At 37.2% G+C, this 22014-nt stretch overlaps 1 long non-coding RNA gene across 4 annotated transcripts in view; it reads left to right on the plus strand.

Moving 5' to 3' along the window:
• The first annotated feature begins 235 nt into the window (after nucleotides 1-235).
• The window catches only part of LOC112972726, a 51090-nt gene continuing 29311 nt past the window's right edge, over nucleotides 236-22014 (plus strand). For 2 of the 4 annotated variants that reach the window (XR_003255761.1, XR_003255764.1), the window contains exons 1-5: nucleotides 236-442; nucleotides 6771-6993; nucleotides 8960-9119; nucleotides 14761-14835; nucleotides 19754-19814. This is a non-coding gene — a long non-coding RNA (uncharacterized LOC112972726). The remainder of the gene's footprint in view (nucleotides 443-6770; nucleotides 6994-8959; nucleotides 9120-14760; nucleotides 14836-19753; nucleotides 19815-22014) is intronic. The other 2 variants (XR_003255762.1, XR_003255763.1) reach the window with 2 other exon arrangements.

The following is a 22014-nucleotide window of genomic DNA, read 5'->3' on the forward strand; positions in this document are numbered from 1 at the left end:
CCGAGGCTCGGGCCCCCCCGCTCCGCCAGGCCCCGGGGCGGGCCCCAGCCACGCCCTGGGGAGGGCCCCGGGGCAGAGCCGCTCCTCCCGCTCCCGACGCCTCTCGGAGGCGGAGGAGGGCGGCGGGCTGAGGCGGTGCCTCGGGCCTTCGGCGGGGTCTCCCGGCCGGGGGGGGCCGCGGCCCGGGGCCTCCCCGCGGCGGGGGGCAGGTCCCGCCCTCGGGGGGCGTCGGCGGCGGCCGGGGGAGCTCCGCATCCCCTGGGGGCCGGTAACGGGAGGGCCGCCCTGTGGGTCCGGGAGCCTCTCGCTGCAGGGCGGCAAGTGTTTAAGGAAGAGAAAGTCAATATAGGCGTGTTTGAAGCGTGCTGTCCCTGTCACGCGAACCCAGTCTGGTCATCATCAGTTTGAGGACTTCAGTGTGCTTGCTATGGATAAGGAAGAGGTGAGCTTTACGTAGTTGCAGCCTGATTTTATAATAGTATCTTTATCCCTTAGTTGTTTTTTTTTTTTAATGCCTAGGTGCACATGTGTTTTTTCAATGATGCTCACCTTTGGCCAGAGATTAGTTTCAAAATAAGCCACTCTTTAATCTCTCAAAGTCAGAATGCAAAAATCAGAACAATCTTATTACACAAGAGAAGAAAAGTGTGATACTTTGTCACGAAAACTTACAAATTGCATTTATCACATAGCCTGACCAAGCCCCAAATTACCATTAAACTGAGGAAAAAGCATAGGGAATTGTAACCCAAGACATAAAACATCTAACATTCAGATTAAATATGCTTATTAAGCTCTAATTGTGCTGTGCTACTAAAGGACGAAGAAATTACAGGGTGCCTAATAAATACCAGCATAAAAAAAATTGACCTTCCTTTTCCAACCTCTGAGTATAAAAGCCAGCACTAGTGAGCAGCTGAGGTCTCATTTTTTAGGAACTGGGATTTCTAATAACTATTCATGTCTGATGTGATGATATCTATCATCAGCTTATATCTGTCATATGGGAACACTTTGCTTTTGCTGTGGTCACAAGACGAAGAAATTTTCCATTTTCCAGGCACTGCAAAGAAGTCTTCTGACTATGGGGAGTTGCTTCCTCTTGCTTCAGTCCCCTCCCTGCTGCTTATGTGCTAGAAAACAAATGATGTCTGCCTCTTAGCCTTTCCCTAATCTTCTCTGGTTAGAGGATTTAGAGTTGAGGTGCCACTATCACTATTGTGCTTCTGTTACGAATTGGTCATGAATGAATTTCTACTAATAAATAAGACCTCTGACCAACCTGGAAAGCGCAACATGGATTTGGAACATACTCAGAAACAGCAAGGCAAAGCAATCCAACCCTCTTTTAAGCTGGAGTTTGATCAGTACATGAAAGGATTCATGTAGCTGAGGATAAACTCCAGAGCTTCCAGTTCTTTGTTAGGTTACAGTTTCACACAACTTAAACTGTTCTTGATTCCAAGCTGTTGTGTTCCCATCTCCCTCCTGTGCACTGTTGGTAGTGCTGTGCAGTCACTTAAATCAGTTCATGGAGTTGTTCTGGTTGAAAACTATCCCCCCAAAGTGATGGTTTTTTTGCCTTGAACTGGCACACCACCTGCTTTTGTAAACACTAGCGATGACCGAAGGAAGGGGGTGGAAATGTGTGGCGGGGGAGGGATGTGACCTCAACAGCCTAGATTTAGATCAGTTTAAGCTGCTTAATGAGTTTCTCATTGGCTCTTGGCCTCCTTTGTGCTTGCTAGTGCTCATAGTTTTTCCAAATAATGGAAAAACTGTGTCAGTATCCTTGTTACCCACCTGTTCCTGAATAGCAGCAGCAAAAATTGTCTGACTTTATTTTGCTGGTAGTTGAGAAAACATTGAATCAATACATCAGACTGAATACAGGTTCAAAAGATGGCACTGACTCAGTTAACATTTGGGAGGTTTTCTCTGTGACCACAGATGTAGAAACTCTTGTGAAAACTTGACTCCCCCTCACCTCACTTGCTAGGGAAAGACTCTCATTCACCAGTAACAGAAAGCAATTGTATTTTTCAAGGCCTGCTGTATTATATCAAATAATCAGTGGGTGGAGGTGGTTTGCAAGAAAAATAGTTCCATCTGTATGCTCTAATGGCTTCATAAACTATGAGAACAAGAGAAGTGACTTACATTTTTATGGAACACTAAGAAGAAATTTTATTTTTACTACAGTGTTACATTAATGTGGGCCTAATTACTGTGTTACAGAGTAGGATTAACTATGTAAATAAGATGATGTAATGTGAATATGACTATATTAATATCTGTATTAACTTCTGAACATGCTTCATGCAAACTAGATGTTTCCAGAAACCAGAACAGATTCAGACTGATTAGGCTGTCTCTGTAATTAAGTGTGTTGTGCCTACTCTCCAACTTTTGAAATCCTTTCAAACTAGTGCATGCAGTATAGCTGGCATTTTGCATATTTTTACTGTATTGATTGAATTGTCCAAACTTGCAAAAGTTAAAACAGCTAAATAACTTCAGTCACATATGAAGCAGTTGAATAATATTTAACAGCTTGAAACCGGGCCAAATGCCCAGTGTGCCAGTGAAGGGGGAATATTTACATATTTAGTCCTTTCCAACCTTGTTGAATATATATATTTTTTAAATTCCTGTACAAAACCTGATCATTCATGGTCTGGCCTGAGCTGATTGAACAGATAACTATCACTGTGAAGGGAAGCCATGTTCCCCTGTCCTCCTCTCCCATTCCCAGTTTTATGCTTTTACTGCTTTCCATGCACCGTCTTGTTTGATTGTATGGTGTGCCAATTCAACTTGCTAAAATGGCAGAAAACTAACTGAGCAGGGAAGACAGGAGACAATGAGACCTTTCACCATCAAGCTGTTAGTTTGGCTCAACTGAAACTATGCAACTGTACTTGTGGACAAGGTTTGAGAAGCCAATGAACTGTCATCATTGTATATAACTGTCCAACACTGGCAAACTGTTTCTCAAGATACTTCTTTCTCCCTATCGACCGAAACAGATCTCTTCCATTTTCTGGCACTCTGTGTCAGATGTAGAGAGAGAACTGAAAATTCAAACACCACTGGCAGTAAAGCGAGGCTGAAATAGATGGGTTGAAATTTAAAGAATTTTTCCACACTTGTTTTCAGGCTGCCCTACTAAGTAAGATAACTTTCCTGTCGGGGGTAGTGAAACTGCCAAATTATGTCTTAAGGAGCCATCTGGGATAATAAACTGCTTCATCAGGCTTGAGTGCCTACAATACACTCTGCTTCTACACAACCTAGCATCAAGAACTGCAAAGCAAGTATATTCAACTTCACCAAAAAGCTTAAACATCTTTCAGAAACCTTCTCAGCTAGCATGGATTTATTCTGCTTACCCTGAATTACATTAAATAATTCCTTGGCTGGTCTCAATCTAAATGGCTAGGTTTTAATTCTCTTCAATTCTGTTAATATCCATTAGTGTTAGATGTCCCGCTGTCATGATCTGCTGTGTTGTAAAGGTTAAAAAATAATTTATTCCAAGCTGTATAAAAGTCAGACTCTTATGAGTTAATGAGTAGCAGGTCAAATTTCAGAACACGTATGTATGCGACATAATATTTCAGCCCTATGTGTGGCCGCAGTTATAAATGGTAATTATTGACATCACTTACACAGAACCAGAGATGCACATCCAAAACCATAATTAATTGATGTAATCATATGTATATGTAGTAGTGTCAGTACTGTACATCTTCTAACTGTGTATTATTTCTGTAAAATTTGGACTGGTCAAAAATGAAAAACCTCTCATGTATGGTTAATTGTACTATCTAAATCTCAATGCTAAGAATTTCCAGTGAATATTTGGAAGTAAGGATGAAATTATATTTGCATTGAAATACACATTTCTTTGCACTATCTCTTTTGAAAATTTTTCATTTTCTCACCTCTTTTAAATTTCAAAAAAGGCAAGATTTTATTTTGAGTCTAGTGAATAGCATTAGCAGTTATTTATTCAGACAATCATAGCATTATAGGAAGCAATAATTAGAATATTTTCCACTTTTGTTAAAAGTTCAGGACTCTCATTCTTTCAGATAAGTAGTGAAAGCTTATGTTAAGCCCCCTTTTCATTTGCCAGAAGTTTATTGGCAAAAACAGAAGTTGTCTCACTTGAGACCTCTCTGTCAGGGAGCAGCAAGAGGGGGCCTGCTCCACGAGAGAAAATGAGCCGGAACTGGAGGGTGACGGCAGCACAGGGAGGCTCTCACCACCCACAGTGCTGTCCCACAGTGCCTGAGCAGGGCTGGGGTGGCGATAGTGTCAGGTTTTGTCAACAGCCTCAGACAAGGCAAGGTCACAAGTCAGGGGGGTCCATCCAGGAAGTCCAGTCAGGAGCAACAGGAGACAGGGCTGGGGAATGGAAAGAAGACTAACTGGAATTGAAGTCTGAGCTCTGTCTGGGAGGCAGGGCCAGAGAGAGGTCTACTTCTAACATAGGTCTAACATCCATCCAGGAGACTGAGCCAGAGACAAGACAACCTACAACATACGTCTACAACACTACAGCATACCTACAACATACATCCTTGGTCCATCTAGAAAGCCATGTCATTAAGTCAGGCCAGAGGGAGACACGATACACCTACAACATAGCTCAGGCTAGGTCTGGGTGCCGAGGCCTGAGCCTAAATGCAGCTCCCGGATCAGAGGGCAGAGGGTATGTGGGTGGATGACCGAGGAGGTCAGGGCAATTAAGACTATCAGTGCATTCAGGACCCTGATACCCTCACAGTTCTAATGTAAAACACTGGCAAACAAACTTGAAAAACTAGACAAAAATCACTTTCACTCTTTTTTAATGAACAACTGAAAAAACAAAGAAGCAGCTATAAGTTGTTTAAAAATATTGTTCAAGTTAACTTTGTATGTCTTTTACAAAATATTTCCTTCATGCTTTCCATCTCTCCCTCAATTGCAAAGTAAGCATAACTACTTACGAGCAGAGGACCTGAAATAAAGTCTATACTCAAAACTGAACTGAAAATAGCTTTCTAAGTTTGAACTCTGTTGATGTACAATTTTTAGACTCTCTGAGCAATAATGTTGTCACATATGGCTAGTAACTGTTCTGATACTAGACATTGTCAGTAGCTGTTGTCCATATCCATTAATGTATTGATTTTGGATTTCTATTTGGGCCAATGTACTTACTTTTAAAATGAAAATGAAAGAACATAAATAACGAGCACGGAGAACTCACTGATGCAGAATGTTACTGAGGCATTTTTATTGAGATTCAGTAATATTCTGGACAAATATGTATACAAGATTATCTAATATAATGATAGTTAAACAAGTGATTTTTTTGTTTCTGACCACAGAATGCGGTATTTATGCCAATTATTGGCTATTAAGTATTAGTGATCTACATGTCAAAATTTGGATGATGGCAAAAGTAATAAGACACGATATTAAGGTGAATGAACCATTGGTCTTATCCAGAATGCCAATTCCTATGTTTCTAGCAGAGCACCTGAACTTGTGTGCTGGTACCCAGCTTCCATAGAGATGGGAACTACAGAAATAGTAACATTAAATCACTTCAGACAAATCACTTGATGTTCATCTGCCTCAGTGAAGCAACTAAAAAGCTCATAAAAGCAAGACTTTGCTTCATGTTGTGTAGTTGAATTTTTCCATGAAAATAGACTCAAAGAGGTGCAACTCTATCAGTAACACAGATGGCATTAGGAAATCTGCTTTCTAGTTTCTAGTATTTTTTGTGATTTTATTTTTAGTATGTATACTGAGTTGAGAAATACATTTAAATATGATGAAATATAATAATCTGTTTAAAATTTATTGGATATGCCTAGCATTCAGAGGGTATAAGGCATAATTTAGTCTTGATAATTCATCTTTTTCATGTCAGAACCCAGTATTATTATGGTATGTTTCTGTGCAATTTTTGGCAATGTCTTTGTTGATTCCAGGCTTTTGCTGCATTAAGTGTAATGTTTCTATTCACATACTGCCATTCCCTCTTCCCACATGTTATCAAAGGAAAGATTAATTTTATATGAGATGAGTGAGACTAGTAACCATAAAGGTGACTGCAGCTAAGACTCCTACATCTTCCTTTTTATCATGTTTAAGTTGGTATTTATGGAATGAATGAAGAGTTCCAATTAATTTTACCTCCTGTTGATGCCATACAAGATTTTCTCTTTCAAAACTTTATACTTTTTCTGCTTTTTTAAGGGTTTGACACACCTAATATAGCCATATATTTTTATCCCAGTGTGGGAATAGTTCAAAGGAGTACTCAGAAGGTATATCCAGGACTTAACCCTGGAAATACTGTAAGCTTGTAGGTGCCTAAAGGTCTGTTTCTGGGTATGCTCAAATTGCCCAATTTATCAGATGATGCCTATGCTGGATTTGCAGTCTGCCTCAGGAGCAATCCTTGTTTCCTGGCCAGACAGCAAGGAGTCGCTTCCATCAACGCAGCTTTTGTCTCACTCCCATTAGAGCAGGCCACTTGCATCTACACTGCGTAGCATCTGGGGTGGTCCTGTACTCTTCTGCAGGCCTTTCCACAACCTTTTCAACACACAGGGCACAGTACAAATATCGCTTCTCTCCTGCACTCACAGCTTATGCTCATGCCTCTTCTTGGCATCATGTAGCCCATCTTTGCATATGAGACATTTTAACCATTTTTTAATGGTTCTTTAATAATTAATATCCCTTTTTGTTCGTCCTAGATGATAAGAATTCTTGCAGCGTACCACATACATGCTACTGTAGCTTGTGTCCAGAGAATCGTGGCATGGGGGCAATGCCAGAAAAATGGTTTGAAGGGATGGTGTTGGAGAACAGGACCAAGTGGAGGGACACTTTCTACTGAAACCAGTTCCTAGAGCAAACTAAATGCTAAATGACTTCTAAATTTTGTCTGGGAAGAAGCTTTGATATTTGCTCCAAAAGGTATTCCGTATATATATGTAGCATGCACACACAGTGGATGTTTATGCAGAGGTTTTTGGATCAAAACATGTAATGATTCAAACTGATAGTACAAGTGCACTCAAAATCTTCTTGTGTATTATGTTGGGAGCCTTGGTCTGTAATTCAGGGCTGTAGATTTCACTGCATGGCAAAATGCCTCAGTCCTTTCATCATTCTAGGATCAGTTTTTCATTATAACAGTTTTAAGAATTTGTTAACTTTGCTAAACCAGTATATTTCCCATAGCCTCATTTTAGGAGGTAGTAGATTCTTTTTTACTGAAGGTTTAAAAAAATCAGATACTCTGAAAAAATTCAGACTGAGCAATTAAACATTGGCAAAGTTTATAAGCATCTCAAACTAGAGTCTTATAATAGAAAGTGTTAGGCAAACTTAACTACAGATTTCTCTTCCATCTGTATTTATATTGTGCTGTGGACTGACTGTCTGGCATGCCTGTACAGACTTTGCCCCAAAGTTAATTTTGTCTGCATCTTGTGTTCAGTATTTATCTTAAAAATGCTGTATGGAAAGGAATTATGTATGTATGATCATCCTTTAGGCATGTGAGAATTTCTTTCTGAACTTCAGAAGGATGAATAAAAGCACTGAGAGACAACAGAGGGGGAAGAAGGTCACTAAGAAGTCAAAAAAAAAGGCCTTTGACACAGATTTTTTGCCTCCATGCATTTCTCAAAAGCCTAACACGTAATATTACACTTTATGCATTCCATTTGCAAAGAGGTTCACTTTTTTCTTTTTTGCTTTATGTTCTTTCTTGCTGTCCACAGTATTTTCCTGTCCATGAAAATGGCATTTATTGATATGGGCAGAGATGATTAATTGCAGTTGTTCCTACAGATGATAATTTCCACAAAGCAGCTCATGTCGCCAGCGTGCTTTTTGTCTCTGCTTTTGTTTTTATTGCTATCCTGCATATTTCTTTCCAATTTTATCAGAAGATTCTTTTTTCATACTTTACTTGGCTGTTTAGAGAAGTGATCTATATACAAGTAACATTGATTCAAGAATCAACTGTGAGAACTGTTTTTCCCCTCCTTTCACAAAGGCTGCCAAGAAGGAGGCATGTTGATATTTCTTTGGGCAGCCTTTTGCTTATCTTGTGATTTTTAATTTATGGAGAAGATGCCCAGATCACTTCATGGACTGCTTCAGTTTTATCTTAGAGAAAGAACCAGCAAAACTAAATCTCTTGATTTTCAGTATAAATTAAAAAAATCCCTGTTATTTTCATATAAAAGAAGCAGATTGGTAACTGCCTGTCCGTAATCCCTATAACACGTTAAATTTAAAGTTACATTCATATACAGAGAGAACATAAAACATAACCAAGTAAATAATATGTGTAAATAAAGATAAGATATATATATAAGAAAAGGATTCTTTCCTTACCTTTGTATATAAATCCTATCCCTCTCCCCAAGTTAGTTGGATTTTTGCAATTTACTTCATAGGTTAGATCTGAATTTTAGTTCTGCTAAATGTGTTAATACATCGTAATGTTTATCTAAAATGTTAGAAACTGAATGAACTAATGTATATTCTTTTAAGATTATTTTTATTTACTTGTATTATGGAACCAACCAGAGGCTTTGACTCAAGACTGAAATATCATAGCACTGTATGTGAACAGGTAGCAAAGAAATGTCCTTTCCACAGAAAGGTCTGTTTTTGTTATGACATGTGTACATGCCTAAAGGTATGCTTCATAAATAGTGTTATTCAATTAAATGCAAAATTAACTATACGCCTAAATTTTTGTGGGCTTGAAGCCAGAATGAGAGTAAAATGATCAAAAGCTGTACAATTCCAAATAAATTACTACATATACATTTCTTAAGAGGTGCAATGGCACAGAGGCAGAGGTGTGTCAGGAATCGCCCAGCTGTGTGAGTTCAGGCTTTGACTGCGCCATCTTTTTCAGTCTCCTCAGCTGTGTGTAGATCCTGTGGCATTTGGTGTGGAGAGTTGAAGCTGGTCAGCTGGGACGTTGGCCATTTCAGGCCTCCACGTGCCTTCGGCTGCAGGAGCTGCTACAGCTCACCCAGCTAGCCTGATGGTTAGCTGCAGTGAACCTTCAGCAGGTAGATCCAAGAGCCTCTTACCCTAACTTTTTGATTGTTTTGTAAATGTCACAGAAGAAGTGGATTTTTGAGAGGAGGTAAATTGTGTTTGAAAGGTCTATTAATGGCCTAACAAGAATTGTTACTGGCAAGAACTTTGATGACTAACAAAAAGTCTTACAAAAAGCCATGGGAATGTTCTGTGAACCTAGCAAAGGATTGGGGTTTAGAAGACTTGGATTATGTTCTTAATTTGGCCACTGATTTGCAGTGTGGTTTTGGCAAGTTTATCTCTGCATTTCTGTTTCTTTCTCACATCTTTTATCCCTCTTGTTTAACTTTACTTCAATCTGTCTGTACAACGCCTAGAATAAGGGAGGGGGCAATCTTGACTGTGGTTCTAATAACAGTGATAACCAATAGTATTAAATACAAAGTATGTATCAGTTACTCTATGGAAACAAGATTGTAGTGGTTTTGCACAGGTGTAACATGATATAGATTTAAATTACATGGTCAGCCATCTTTAACCTGAATGCTTGAATCCTATGAGAGTGCTGCCTTTAGCATTTGTCTTCATGTTCTGTACTGAATTGAGAGAAGTTAGACTTTAGATAATGTCTGTGGACGTCATCGAGGTAATATAGTTATATTTTTAACAACTATAGCTCAAGCAAATCTATGACCTGTAGCTAAATGTCTGCAGCTTTTTTACAAATACAAATCCCTTTTGTGCCTGATAGTTTCACAAATATTCCCGTTAAAAACGCATTCATATGATACTGACCTTACTTGGTCAGTACTTGGTTGAATACAACTCATTACTTATGTCTCAGATGGCTGTTGCTGGGCTTACTCCAGAAATTCCCTGAAGATATTTTTTTTTCAAAAGAAAAATGCTTCTAACCTAAGACGATGATTTTACTGTCAGGTGACAGGTGATACAGTTAGACTCCAAGTCTGGTTTGAAACCCTTCCAAATTCGGTTCAGTTGCATGAAACCAGAAGTATCTACCTGTATGGTTCTGCTCAGTAAACATGAAAACAATTTATAATCAGTTGAAACCTCACCAAGACTTCTGAACATGCTAAGTTTTATTGAGAACTGTAGCCACTAGCCTTCTCTATACTTCCTGCAAAAGGGATTTACAGATCACTTAATTCTTATAAATTTATTAATGCTTTTGTGACAACCCAGACATTTTACATCTGCACTGTATGTTTGCATCACTACTGAAAATTCTTGTGCCTTCAGCATCCAAAAGAACAACACATCCTGTCTGTCATGCTAGGCTTTGTTGAAAGCAATGGTCAATGTCATTAGATTAGGTTTTTCAATTCATCTCAGGTTGATTTTCTTCTCTTTGTTCTTCTGTTTGAAAGTTAATTTAGCCATTGAGGAATGTACCAGATAGACACTGATGGAAAGTGCCCACTAAAGAAGTAGAATATATGCCAAGTCCATCATCCCACTTGCAATTGGGTATCAAACTTGTTTTGAAGGGCTGAACCTTTAGGGATAAAAGGATAATCAAGTCTTCTGACCTACTCATCCCTGGCTTTGAAAACAGGACATCTGTTTTGTTAACTAGATTGTACAGGAGGAGCATGACTGAGACCAGTTCTTACATACTGGCTATCGGATACCTGTCGAACGGTAACTCTCAGGTACTATCAGCGTAAGGCAGATCTGCACTAGTTACTTTGAGATGAAAAGCTGTGTATCCCATTACCAGTCCCTTGAGCCGTTCAGTGTCCATCTGCTGATCTGAGAAGAAAACATCATTAATAATGTATTCATGGCTTGTGTTCTAGCTTTTATGTTGCTATTAATTCTTCCAGCATGAGCTATCTCAGCATTATTTAGCTTCTCAGCTATAACACCTACCTGCTAGCTGTAGCAAGTTACTTTTTTTTTTAAATTTTATTTTAAGGGATAAAAGGAATTAAAGCATATGATGTGACGCTAAAATTGATTCCTGATTACAAGATTGGTTAGTTTTTGCATACGGCTCCATACTGCATTAATACATCTTATCACTGATTCAGAGTACTTTTGCTAAAGAGGGAGTTTGATCAACAAGGAGTAACTTGTCTCATAACTTATTACAAAACACCATCTAGTACTTAATACATATCTCTTAATGGTGTGAAATAAGTAAGGTAATGTTCTGGACTTAGGGAGCTGAATGCCGGTATAAACTGGTGCAGCTCCATTGAAATCAGTGGAAATGTCAATGCCAGATGATACCAGAATGGCCACAAATGTCTATAGTAATTTGTTTGTTTTGGAGAGTGTTGTAGGATTCTTAATTAACAGTTCCATCCGGAGCAATAAGGAATTCCTGCTTTAAAATTTAAGTCATTCAAATCCATAATTTATAGCGTTATCATTTGGAGGGAGGTGTTTTGGTTTTAAATTGCTAAAAATATGATTTGAAAAGTTATCAGAATTAAAGACTATAGCCCAAATAAGACAGTATTAGCTGTCAGGTTCTTATTGTCTCTGAAAATCTTGATCTGCTGAAATATTGATCTTTTTTTCCTTAGAATGGGTGGCTTGTATAAACTAGAAAAGTAATTATATGCCTGGAAGAAAATGGCATGCAAATGTAGTCCTTGATCTAAAAGATTTGCAGAATAAAAGTTCATTTTCATCTGTGAATTTTTTTGGAATCTTGGGCGGTGCCACTGGCCAAAGCACCCCAAAGGCTTGACTGTTTCTCTCTGATACGGATCTTTGCAGTTTTCATGCCTGTGCGGCTTCAAGATTGGATTACTGCAGTACATAGGGACGGAGGAGCTATAGCTATGGCAACCGATGTCAGATAGATAATTGGCAGCGTGAGTTACAGAACCTCGCAGGATGTGCTGCAGCCTACTCTCCCCACTGCTCTGACTCTTCAGCCTGTGACCTTCTAGACTAGGGTCAGGATCAAGGCCTTTCTCTTCTCCTAGCATACACCCCTCTCTCTGTATGAAGTTCTTAAGAGTTTGTACAGATAAACAAGTACAGATGTATCTTAAACTAGTTTAGGAGGGGTTTTGTTTGTTTGTTTGTTTTTTTGCAGTCATGGCTTAATTAGGTCTCTGAGTGAGACAAACTGTGTCTCATTATTACCAGCTGTAGTTACAGCTACTGCAGTAGTTTTACCAATACAACTATCTCATTCAGAGGAGTGTTTTTCACAACCCTCCCTGATGTAGTGGTATAAGTAAATCCTGAAGTCAAATTCAGCCTCAGATATGGACTTTGTATTGCAGATGAAATGAGGGATGAGGTGGGATATGTTCTCATTCTTACTCTCATTTTTATTCTTTATTCTCATTTATATTCTTTAAGTTATCCAAAGAGTGTCTGAATTAGGAAAGCCAATTGCAGCCCTGACATTAAAAATCCAGGACCTCTTTAGTTACTGGTGATTGGAGTACACCTTTCATAGCGATATCACAAAAGCCAAGAGTTTGAAAAGTGAAGTGTAAGAGAAAATAATTTGAAGTTTTTGGTTTTATTAATACCTCTGCAGCTTTCCGAATAAATTTTAAGCAGATAAGACTTTAGAAAAATTCAAGTCGGACTTCCAGTTAACATGTCAGTGCTCATGCTCCAGAACCCCAAATTCAATTTCAGACCTTCTTAATAACCAAACAAAAGCTAAAAAGGACTTAAACACTGGTTAAAAATATTTTGTAGACCAGTTTTCAGTATCTCTTTTGACAACTTTTTATATCCTCTTCATAGAAGCTGTTGGTCATTTCTGTAAGGATCATCTGCCAGCAGTTTGCTATTCACAGTTGCTTAGTAGTATACTTTTAAAAACAAAACTAAATGTGCCCAGTCGCTTATGCCTTCAGCCAAATATCTTGTTAGCCCAGATATAATAATATTATGTAATAATGATGATAGTAATGACTTAATTGAGCAATTCAAGACGCACATTTTCTGACATTATAACAACTACTTAATTGCATATAAAGTTATCAGAGAAAATGAAATCCATTTGCAAGAAAATCAAAACTATGACTCAAAACAAACTTGAGTGTTTGGTGGAAAAAAATCTTATATGTTGAATATGCATTTTATGCTAAATAAAGCACTTAGTAGTATAGGAGATTCAGTAGGGTTTATGTATTTGTTTAAAGTGTGGAGATCATATCTAATATTTTATTGCTTAAATATCATCAGCAATCAGTAAACTATAATGTTTAGTTACTAACTTGGATTGCCATAAAAATCTACTAAAATGGAGTAAAATATATATACAAGAACAGCCATAGTAAGATGTTTTTATATTTACAGCCCCAGGGCATAAAGAAGCAGTACACAAACCAAAATCCTTGTAAAGCATCATTGGAGTTTGCTGGATTCAAAACTACTCAGGTTCACTTCATCTGAAATGAAGAAGTCTCTAGTTATTTTAAATTAGGATGACCTCATGAAGTTAACAAAATTCTAATCCTGCTGAATTTAAATCACTCTTTTTGGAGGTCTGTTATGTAATGGAGGTTGGACCAGCTGACCTCCCAGAGGTCCCTTCCTACCCCAACTATTTTCTGATTCTGAATGCTTCTGTTGTAAATACATTTCTAATGGTGTGGAACAGGAAAGCTGAAGAATTTGCTTTCCTTTTTTCTAGAAGTAACTATTTGCAGCGCCAAGAACAAACTTTTAGAAATTGTTAAGTGTTTCACACATTCAGTGCTGTCTAATGTTACTGATGAACTGATAGCTAGGAAGAGAAAATAATTTACACTGTGATTTTTGCACAAGAGCACAGAGAAAGTGTGCTAAAAATGTTTGTGTTTTTAAGCCAAAAAAAACCAAAAGGTGATCGATTTTTTTTTTTTCTAGTTATTAATAGCTTTTGTATATAACGAGCTCAGATCCTTTATTCTGATGTCATGTTATTATTGCCAATAACACAATGGACCAGTCTGATGCAATACCATTTTCCCAGTTTGTATTGATTTTAATAAGATTGTAAATCAGTACAGATTTTGTTTCACAACAGTTTAGGTTCATAAAAGAATTATAGATATGTAGGAATGGTAGAAGCACGAAGAGATCATCTAGTGTAACCCATTGCTCTTTTCAGATTTTTTTCTAAATCATTGGTGACAAACACATATTCAAATTTTCTTAAAAACCTTCAGTGAAGGTTGCTTGCCTTCACAACCATTACAGTTTGAAATTTCATAATATATATTCTAATTCTTCTCGGTGTAAGATTTAATTAATTTTCCTGTGCTTCTTCCAGTCTTCCTTCTAGTGGATGATGCACTGAGCAACAGATGATCCTCTTTTTATAACTGTCTTTCATGTATCATGAGAATTATCAAGTCCTGCCTGCTTTCAAATTCTTCATCTCTTTTTCATAGGTCTCATTTTCTAAGCCACTTCTAATGTTTGCTTTCTTCTCTGGATGGCAGCTCTTCTGTAAATGCTACAAACAATTGCTAGACCTATTGACTTTTTAAATTAAAGCAATACAAAATATCTGAGTAAATATAAGCATTAATGAAAGTATGGTAATATAAGTAATATAAACAAATACTGTGAACACATAACTGACATTAAGGAAGAATGCTCTCTAGTTCTGAACATCTTAATGTTGAATGTGTCAGGCATAGATCTAAATGAGTCGACTGTGTTCCACTGTAGATTTCAGCTGCTGAAAACAACATCTAAAATATGTCGGAGTGGGAGGCGGACCCGGAGTAACGACGGAGTCTCAATGTGAGTATGATCGTTCTCCCTTTATTCAAGCTTTTACAGAGTATATATAGACAGGCGATAAGCATGTGCTAGCGATAGCTGTATGATTGGTTTACAGCCTTCGTTCACGTGCCTAAAGCGGATATCTGATTGGTGCAGGATTGCTGTCCATGCGGAGAGGTCTGTCGACTTGCTTACCTCCTTGTAGCTCCCTTCTTTTGTGCTGTTCAAGGACAGCTCGCATAGCTGTGGGATCCTCCCTCCATCGTGAAGACAGGATTGCTCACTTCTAAGAGATCATGCCCCTTTTCACTTAACCATTCTTCCACAAAAATACGTTCTGCCCTTCTGTAGAAAAAGATTGTCCACATCATTACCCAGCTAAATTTAGATTTTGCCAAGTCTGAATCCAGAAATTTTAGAATTCTTATTCTGAACATGGAGAAACTTACAGCTGTACTACATCAGGGATGACAGTGACAGTTTCTCCCCCTTTCTCTTCTCATTCCTCAGGATAGCAATTACTATGTTTTTTTTCTTTGATACAACGTACTTCTCAAGCTTGTGCAAGCCATCTTCTAGGCACTGCCTGCATACATTAACTGAAATCTGCAGCTGATTTCCCTCTGATTTGCCTAAGTGAAGGTGTAAGCAGTATGCTTAGAGGAGTGAGTTTCTTATTGCCTGTTATTTCCATAGGTGGGTATACCTGAGCTTGAACTGACCTGGTTCCTAGTCCTTGGTAGACTGTCAGTCAATTTTAGGTTAAGAATTTCAAGTTTGATAACTCTCACCAACAGCTCACTCTTCATGAAGTCAATGAAACTATTTTAATGCTATAATGAAGTAGGAACATCCTAAAATAATCAAAGCAAAAATACTTTGAGTACTGCAGAATCCCACAAGTATTTCATCAAGGTACAAAAAACCTTCTGGGGAAATAGGCCTCTTTGTGAGCCTATTGTTATTATATGTGACACCTGTCCAAAGGACCTATACCTGCCTTTGGAGACAGCATCTCTGTAATTAATTCCTAAACTCCAAAGAAAAAGAATTAGTTCCATCTGATTACTGTATCAGCGGTAACAGAAATGTATTGATTTTTACGTGGAGAAGTTAAAAATTGTATGGTTATAGCTTCTCTTTAAAAAAAATCAGTATTAAAGTGAAGAACAAAACACTGCTCATCTCTGCTGTGAATAAAAAGAAAGTATTGATATATAGGAAAATGTGTATAATGATCAGAGAAGAAATATTAAAAAATAAAAAAGCCCAGTTTGAAAAAACTCATGAAGCTTTGCCATATTCTGCCTTTTAATACTTCTCCATATCATTATAACCATTATAGAATATCAGTGAACACTTACTGTCCTAGTGCTGTTGTTTAGGAGAAAAATTTCAGTCTCTGTCATAGTGTGGGTCATTTGTTGAAACAGATGACTAAGTTACCTCAAATTTTGCCTAAATTTGTTTTTCTTTAATTAGTAGAATAATACTAGACAATATTACCTTTAGATGAATGGAAAATTAAACCATACCAGGATCAAACTTCATCTGCTGCATTTATCATACCTTTATTTTGGTGAAATAATGGATGGCTGGAAAGCTATGATAATAGTAGTGAGGCCATATTGCTGAAATTTTTTTTGTGACTGTTGTTTATGTTTTTGAAAACTAAGTCACACTTTTTAAGCTGTACCTGAATACCAAAGATGGGTAAAATGGAGGGTAATTATCCATTAATATGGTATTTTATGGGAATGTTAATTTTAGGGATTAGTTGGGAATAATTTCAGCGAAGGAAGCAGGGGACCTCTTGGAGCTGTGCTGCTTAGAAAACATTGCAAGAGCAGCAGTTTGCAATCAGAGAACATCAGGTCTTCTGGGAAGACAGTTTTAGTTTTAGTGCACCAGTTTTCACCCCTATCTTATTTTAAGACCCCCTCCTAAAATTTTTCCAGTGGAAGTTTGGATTCATGAACAGCAAATTTAAATATGCTGATAATAGGCTTGCTTTTTCTAGATTGTGATTACAAGACAGTTTAATTTGGGGCAACTTTGGTCCCACACGTCCCAGGGCAGCGCTGAGAGCGCTACCTGTTTGATCATAGCAAGCCAGTTTAGAGAGCGAAACTGGTGGGAAACTGGCCCAACTGTGTGCTGAAAGACTCAACAGGGATGGGATGAATGCTAGAGCAAGGGCAGGAGGCACGCAGGATAGGAGGGTGGGCACGTGGCAGCAAGTAGTTAGACCAGCTTAGGCTGCCATGATCTGAGTTAGGTTTCACAGGCGCCCCAGAAGCAGATCATGTATTTCCAGCATCTATAGGCCACGAGTTTTAGACCACTGCTCTAGCAGATTCAAGTTATCTAAGAGGTTTGAAAGGAAGTTGGAGTCGCAAAAGTTATTGAGGGGCAATTAAGACCTGGACCTAATAACTGGAAGATCTTTCTGTAGACCAATGTGGAGAGTTTTCAAAGATTTCGGAAAAGTAAAATCATTGTCTGGGATGTGATAGGCAAGAAACTTCCCTTTCTGTTTAAACCAAGTTGTTTTATGTATTCTCATCTAGTGAAGCCCTAAATAGTTCCTATTATTTTACCACTACATTTAACTTCTGCTGCTTTAAAGGAGAATTTATTGTATTCAGCACTTTGCAGACTTGTTATTGCCAATAACAACGTGTGACTAAAATGCAGAAATCTCTTTGAAGAGTGAAGGTATTCCAGAAGACCAAATCTCTGAAGCAGATGAAAATAAAATAAAATTATCACTATATATCACACCACTGCACATTAGCTATATCCTTCTATGAGATTTTCAGGTAGCATGCTCAGCATGAGATGAATTCATTTAACTTCTTGAAAATAAACAATGTCCTAAATATTGTTACTAAATACAAAATAATAAGTGATTATGCCACATGATTTTTCTCTCTGATTTTTGATTAAAAAGGGACTTCACTGTTTGTCAGGCAAAATAATTCATGTAATTTGAAATATTAATGCCCTTTGTTTGCTGGCTTTAGAAAGTAAGTAACTTGAACTTTATATTAATTTCATGTATTTAATGTGGGTGTATAGTAATATGACAATACTATCCTCTAGTGGCAATATGTGTTAACGCAAGTCTCAATCTACATCAATGTGAATTGGTTTACATGCGTTGAAAAGAAGGGATGTTGCTCACATTAGTATTTATGGATTCAGAGGTTTCTTTTACATAACATAACAGGGAATAATTAACCAAATGCTACATACAATGTGACGATAATATATGCTTCGATCACTGGCACCAGCTGTGCTACATGTGTTTTTAATGTGACTTTAAAACAGAGTATAGACATGACTTCTTGCAGTTTGCCAGACTGTCAAGCTTTTGTAGTTCTATTTTGCCATGGTAGCTTTTTCCTAGGTACATCAATTTAACACAGTAGGATCACTAGTTGGTTTTTAGTCTACTCTTGAACTCTGGTATTAAAATTTAACTATCATCGTGAAGCTGTGTGTCTAGACACTGGTATCCACAAGCACATAAAACATCCTTACCTTTTTTTTTTTAGGTTTAAAATTTCAAAAGGCCAGTGTGTGGCTTATGGGAAAGCAAGAAAGGAAAGGCAAAATTTCATGTGAGAGAATAAACTTAGAGATTTCAAAGTATTTGTTTTTCAATATTACCTGTTAAAAGTGCCAGTCTATACTGAAAGCGTATTTGCGTATTGTGAAGATAGATATTACAAATAATGAAATGGTATCTCACTCATCCTGTAAAACTGTTCCTGCTCTGGAAGTTTAGAAGTTTAGCTCTCTGTGTATGTAAAAAAGAAATCTGATGATTCAGAGTCTTTTTATTTTAATATTCTGATACATTTTGGAGAAAGCTTATATAAATCTTTCCTAATATTTATTGGGAATGAGGGGCTTATGATGCTTCCCATCCATACATGACCCATGTAAATCCAAGGCAAAGTGGGAGCAGGCATCAGAAAAGAACAGTTAGAGACACAGCTCTAGCTTTTCCCATAGACAGTCTCTGGAAGTGACTAGCAGAACAGATGGGAATTAATGTGTTGATGCTTTTTCTGTTCTGATTTTACTTTCAAAGACTATTTGGCATATAGCCAGCTCAGTGGTATATTAGTTCCAGTTAGAGGACTGCACAGGTAACTTAACAATGCTTTTATTTCCCTTCTCCATAGTTAGATGGTTATCAAACAGATTTTAGGATATGGGATTGTACTTTTTAAATGTTACCACTTAATACATCATAAAATATAATCCGTGGATACTAAACAGATGTTATACTCACATTGAAATGTGTTATAGTATTCGTACAAGATACTTACACTTCATAAATTTATTTTAGTTCATAAGCGTATTTGTTCTTAGGAAGATGTTGTTCAGCAGCTAGTAGTGAGTTACGGAGCCTTTTACTTCTGCTCCAACAGTTTGGTTCCAGTTCATGTTGCTATTGACTAAATTTTATCTGATGGCAGATTACAGCTGTGTGTTTAATGAATTAACTGTATGAGTCCCCAAAACATAGCTAGAAGTTTACACCTCAAATTGGCTAACCACAGAAAACATTAACCAGTAATTTTGTTGACAATGTGTTTATCACCAAAGTTTGAATGGCCAGTGAAGACTGAATTGTCCTTTTTCCTTTAGATATTATTTTTTGAAAGTTGAGCACCTGGGAAATACGGAAGTTTCCAGAATTTCTGCCTCTGCTGTGTCTGTTCTATGGATAAATAAAGAAATGAAAAATAACATCAGGGACTACTAAGATGTCCTGGGGGAACTGTTTATCAGGATCTATGAAAGGGAACCGTATGTTAGTGGCAGGCTGCAGTCTATTTCGTTGAAGACAAGCCCTATCATGAATGATGATCAGGGATGATCAAAGTAATATTCTTTCTCTCTTATGCTATGTTAACAGGAGCCTGTGATGTGGAGAGAGTGAAGGCACTTTGATCTTAGCTCCCCGTTCTCTTCAACAGGTCAGTAGCACCACATGAATCTGGGTCTCTTCTGTTTCTACTTCCACTAACCTCATTGTCTTGAATTCTGTGTAATGTAGAACTATATTAAATTAAGGGTGAAAGAGAAGGGGTTTACTGTTATATGGGCTATTATGCATTTTAGAGTTCCTGTTGACTAAAAAAAATGGCTTTGTTACTCTGTTACTGAAAAATACATCCTCATTTGATGACTTGTAGCAATGTTCTTGAAATACATGGAGGTCTATTTTCTTTGTCAATATTTTGCTTTGAAAAGGAAACCTTTTAACATTTTCACAGGAAAAATACTATATTTATATGGTAAACAATACAATAAATCAAATATTCAACAATTATGAACATGTGAAACTACACATTGTATTTGTAAAAATATTGTCTAAATGCAAATATAGGAGTTTAAGAATTACTTTGAAACATCTGAAAACATTTTGTTTGACTATGAACCATCGTAGTCTAATGGTTTATTATTTAGGATTCCAATGCAGTTCTTTTCTCTGTGTTTTGTTGAAGTATAGAATAGGTATTAGAAGAACTCTGTGATAAACACAGAATTTCATATTTATTTCATATTTTCAAATGGTGTTTGACCATTAACTCTGCAGAACTGAAGGAGCAGGACAAATAACATAGGAAGAACAGCCAGATCTCCTTTGATAATGTCCTTTTGTGGTGACCTGCAAAAAAGTTAATTTTACTTACTCATTTAATTCCTGGGCTGTCTGCTGAGATGTACACAAAGGGTATAGTAATGGTAGAGTGTTCTCTTCTAATAGAAACCTGTAATGAAATACAGGAAGTAAAATTATCAAACATTTTGCACAGACCATTGAAGAGCAATAATGTCGTGTGCAGATAATTGATGCATGCTACTGATCTAGAGAATGTGAACTTGCAATCTAATAGATTGCACTGTTATGTATAAGTGGTATGATGTAACTGTACATTGCATGCGATGGTTAGAATATTAGATCTTCCTTGTAGTGAATATGTCACTTTACAAATGGCTTCACTGAATTCAATGCATTAGGTCAGCTGCTATTCAGTGTGAGTAAGAATATCATCTGGCCCTGAACAAAGCAACAAACAGAATCTTATTGCACTGCCTAAGGAATTGCACAGACAAAATGTCACGGTTTTTGTAGTGATTGACTGAAACCATAAGAAAGATAAATCCAAAATGTAATAGAGGGAAGAAGAAACAAATACATTGGAGAGATTGATTTTGATTTGTGGAGACTGCTTTTTCACTATAATTTTGATTATGCCAATGGGAAGTATGCATTCCCTTTCCTTCTCTCTACTGACACTAATCCATACATCTGGAAGCAGTCAGTCTTAAGAAAAGGCCCTGACATCTCAAGTTAGAGAAAGCAGACCAAGGGTATGTGGCAGAGCCGCTGCAACAAATCTGAAAATCTGTCTTTCAGGGATTTCTATTACTGTTTTATTAGATTTGATGTAAAACTTTCGGTATCAGTACACTCTTATGTGTATTACAGCCCCAGGCAAATACCTGGGGAATATTAAGAATTAATTTTTAATATCATAAATCGATTAGATAACTTGTATAAGCACATGCTGAGAATTGATTTGAGTAGAACAGGGTGCATAAGAGCCTTAAAAAAATGTAAAAAGTAAAGTACAATAAAGTAAAAGTATACCCGTAAAGTACAGTCTTTATAATGTAGAACTATAGAGGGCAGAATGCTCTGCCAAGTTAGAGACTTAATTAACAAACCAGCCTTTCTAGAATAAAGGAGCCTTGTGATTTCCTCTAATATGAGGACAAAAGAAAACATGTGTTTACTAAGAAAAGCTAGAGAGCAGAGATTTGCTAACTAAATACTTGATTTTATATGAGGCTATATTTTGCATATCAATTAACTTACTATCATTTTTGGAAATTAAACTGTTTTCATTATGCAACTTCATGTAACTTGTTAGAGTCAAAGAGGTGTTTTATATTTTGAGGGGAAGAAGTCTTAGTTAAAAAAAGACATACTGTAGTTGTATAACAGCTTGGTCTGTTACACTATGAATAATGCTACTATCAAGCCCTATGAAAATAAATTATTTATACAAATATCTCATATTCAGACATATTAAAAATCAGAAATGTATGACCTACAGTTCTTGCTTAGTACTTAGTTCAAGATAAACAGGTATCATTTATTTTCTC

This window comes from Apteryx rowi, unplaced genomic scaffold, assembly GCF_003343035.1.
Source record: "Apteryx rowi isolate R43461 unplaced genomic scaffold, aptRow1 scaffold_5, whole genome shotgun sequence".
NCBI lineage: Eukaryota > Metazoa > Chordata > Aves > Apterygiformes > Apterygidae > Apteryx > Apteryx rowi.